We start from the raw sequence: 4,274 nt of genomic DNA on the forward strand, positions 1-4,274 counted from the left end.
GACCCAAGATACTTGAACTTCTCCACTAGAAGCTGGACTTTCCTTTTTTAAAAAGCTTATAGTTAGAGTGGCTCATGTTACCCTGAGCTACCTCTATAGTTATGCTGCTATAGGTTTAGGCTACTGCAGGACATCAGGGTCTATTGTTCTTCAATTTTGAATGACTGTTGTCATTTCAGCTTTTAACTTTTTGATTTTTATTTTTTCTTCATAGTAGGCACACCTGGTCTGGCGTTCTGTTAGCTGTGGCTTCATCCAGGGAAGACAGATCACCCGCTACTACCATCTAATGTAGAACTTCTGTGCTTTTTTTGTCTCTCTTGTTGTGTCTCTGCTCTGTCTTCTGTAACCCCCAGTCTGTCGAGGCAGATGACCGTTCATACTGAGCCCGGTTCTGCTGGAGGTTTTTCCTTCCCGTTAATGGGGAGTTTTTTTTCCTGCTGTCGCTTCATGCTTGCTCAGTAGGTAGGATTGCTGCAAAGCCATGGACAATGCAAACGACTCTCCCTGTGGCTCTACGCTTCTTCAAGAGAGAATGCTACTTGTCAAGACTTTGATGCAATGAACTGGTTCCCTTATATAGGAATTTTTGTGTATAATCTGACCCAATCTGTATAATCTGATTGATTTTGACGTTTAAAGTGCCTTGAGATGACATATTTCATGAATTGTCGCTATATAAATAACATTGAATTGCATCATCTCTTCAGACCAAATAAACTATCACATTTTTTGAGACAGTTATCTCATTTTAAAGATATAATCATCTAACAGTATTACTCTTAGCAAGTTAAAGCTCCATAATAATTTTAGACCAGGTTTTAGTTCCACTCTTTTATTATGCACATCTAGGCTACCTATAAATATAAAGTATGGTATGCCAAAAAACATTTTCAACAAAAGGCAATTTTAGTAATGGCCTTGCGATTTTATATCTAAGCATTAAAAATGATAATATTTCACCAATTTTCACAGCAAGATGGAAATAACGACTATCCAACATTTTAAGATTTTGTAAAAACTTTTTTCCTTTTTTACCTACCTTTTGAAATTAATACTTGTTTCTACTTCTCCAAAATTAAACTTCAAGAAAACTATTGTGCTGTCCTGGGGCCATATGCAGCTAGACAGCTAGGACAAAAGTTCCCCACAAAAGCTTCCTTTTCTTGCATTCTCTGAATAACCTTTGTTCCCAAATCTGGCTTTAAACATTCTTTTTGTAAAAAGACGAATATTTTTCCAAGGCAGAAGCGTGTAGAACAAATTCAACTTCAACATTAGCAGTTTCCCTAGCTTCATCGCTGAAAAGCAGCTTTTAACCGGAGCAAAATACGTCAAAGATCTTTTTTTAAGGTGAGAGCACTCACTATCTCACGTAATTCACATAGAGATCTAACAAAGTTGTGATGTCTCACTCTGATTAAATATGAACCCAAAACTTTTCTAACTGTTTTTGCCTTGGATTTCCTCTGACTAAGAATTATTATCTTATTTATGTAATGTATTCACGACATGAATTGCCTGTAAAAGCCATGGACAATAAAACATGACACTTCCTGTTGTCAGGGGGCGTGGCCTAAGTGATGTCATCATTTGACCATTGGATATTGTAGAAGACCCGATGATGATCAATCACAGAAAGTTTGGTGCCTCTGTGTGTTTCTGTGTAGGAGATATAGCAGTTTTTCCTGTTGTCAGGGGGCGTGGCCTAAGTGATGTCATCATTTGACCATTGGATATTGTAGAAGACCCGATGATGATCAATCACAGAAAGTTTGGTGCCTCTGTGTGTTTCTGTGTAGGAGATATAGCAGTTTTTCCTGTTGTCAGGGGGCGTGGCCTAAGTGATGTCATCATTTGTCCATTGGATATTGTTGAAGACCCGATGATGATCAATCACAGAAAGTTTGGTGCCTCTGTGTGTTTCTGTGTAGGAGATATAACAGTTTTTCCTGTTGTCAGGGGGCGTGGCCTAAGTGATGTCATCATTTGACTATTGGATATTGTAGAAGACCCGATGATGATCAATCACAGAAAGTTTGGTGCCTCTGTGTGTTTCTGTGTAGGAGATAAAACAGTTTTTCCTGTTGTCAGGGGGCGTGGCCTAAGTGATGTCATCATTTGACCATTGGATACTGTAGAAGACCCGATGATGATCAATCACAGAAAGTTTGGTGCCTCTGTGTGTTTCTGTGTAGGAGATATAGCAGTTTTTCCTGTTGTCAGGGGGCGTGGCCTAAGTGATGTCATCATTTGACTATTGGATATTGTAGAAGACCCGATGATGATCAATCACAGAAAGTTTGGTGCCTCTGTGTGTTTCTGTGTAGGAGATAAAACAGTTTTTCCTGTTGTCAGGGGGCGTGGCCTAAGTGATGTCATCATTTGACCATTGGATACTGTAGAAGACCCGATGATGATCAATCACAGAAAGTTTGGTGCCTCTGTGTGTTTCTGTGTAGGAGATATAGCAGTTTTTCCTGTTGTCAGGGGGCGTGGCCTAAGTGATGTCATCATTTGACTATTGGATATTGTAGAAGACCCGATGATGATCAATCACAGAAAGTTTGGTGCCTCTGTGTGTTTCTGTGTAGGAGATATAACAGTTTTTCCTATTGTCAGGGGGCGTGGCCTAAGTGATGTCATCATTTGACCATTGGATATTGTAGAAGACCCGATGATGATCAATCACAGAAAGTTTGGTGCCTCTGTGTGTTTCTGTGTAGGAGATATAACAGTTTTCTGTTTTGTGGCGAGTAGGTGAACTTTGACCCCTGCTAACGCCCCTACAACATGCTCAAAAACTCACCGTTTTGATAACTTTTAATTGGCCATGCCTTATGATCAGACTGACCGAGTTTCAAGCCGCTCGCTCGAAATCCCTAGGAGGAGTTCGATCAAATACCAATGCTGTAAACGTAAAAAATGAGGTAAAATTACGACCTTCAATCTAAAATGGCCAACTTCCTGTGATATTTGCACTATGACGTTTATTGTAAATTCTGAGCGTCTTGCTTAGATCTACAACTGTACAAAATTTCATTAATCTACGATGAAGTAAGTGAATAGCAAAGGGTCCTTTGAAAATTTCTAGGTGGCGCCGTTGAGGCATTTTTCTTTAGATTTTTGTGACGACCTTAAAATACAAAATTTTTAAACAGTCACCATGCATCTGCAAAGTTTGGTGAGTTTTTGAATATGATAAAGCCCCCAAAAAGGCCCCTCTTTAGGGGGGCAGAATAAAAATAATAATAACTAGAAAAATTTGCATTTCCTGCGAAAATGCACTGTGAATGCAGATAGCTGAATGATTAAGCAAAAGATGCAGAAGATCTTTGAAGAAGAGAAAAAATAGCTGAAAAGCATTGAAGAAGTTGAAAAAGTTGAAGAAGTTGAAAAAGTTGAAGAAGTTGAAAGAGTTGAAGAATTTGAACATGACAGAACAATAGCTGAATGATTAGAAGAAGAAAAAACTGAGGGAAAGGCACCAAACATTTCCTAACTCATTCTAAACACTGAATCGTTTAACAAAGCAGAAGTAGAATTTCAAACTTGAATATACTGTTGCCATATGTGGGCCTGCATTTCTAGAGAGTATAAGGGGTTTCGCCCCCATTGAAAAGCATTGGATGTTTGACACCTCCTAACTTGGAGATGCTTTACGTGACGAGGCCCAAACTTATTGTGGAGCATTCTGTATAAAGGAGGTACAGACGCTGTAAAGCAGAAGTTTGTCCGAGCTTCCTAGAGCTACTTCCAATTAGCAACATGCTAACCATTAGCCGCTAACATGATTGTGCTCAGGATCTCCGGGTGATTGTACTCTGTCAGTTTGGTCCAAATCCTGTACTGGGAAGTGCCTCAAATAGGGGTGCCAATACTTAATGTCGCCAAACGTCACCAAAGTTCATGGGTCAGATTGGCCTCCTTTAGCAACTCAGCCTCACCACATCTGGGCCCAGAACTCAATATTTGACCAAAATGGTCAGTAGCGCCATTTCCCACAGGTGGGTGGTGCTGTATTGGCCAATTGGGTCGTGTCTGGGCATCATGCCAGGTCCTGTTGGAAGCAAAGGCCCAATAGGAAAGCATGTGAAATCCTAAATGGGTTAGAAAAATGACACATAGCTGAAAGTCACTTGAAAATTTTAAAATGTCAAGAGGAAGTGACTGTGCGAATTTCAGATTCCTACATTAATCACAGCAACTGCGGTGAGCGTCGAAAGTTGCCATTCTATCTCAATTGATCCTCTCCCTCTGGCCCTCAGAGTTCC

This window comes from Fundulus heteroclitus, chromosome 24, assembly GCF_011125445.2.
Source record: "Fundulus heteroclitus isolate FHET01 chromosome 24, MU-UCD_Fhet_4.1, whole genome shotgun sequence".
In the NCBI taxonomy this organism is placed as follows: Eukaryota; Metazoa; Chordata; class Actinopteri; order Cyprinodontiformes; family Fundulidae; genus Fundulus; species Fundulus heteroclitus.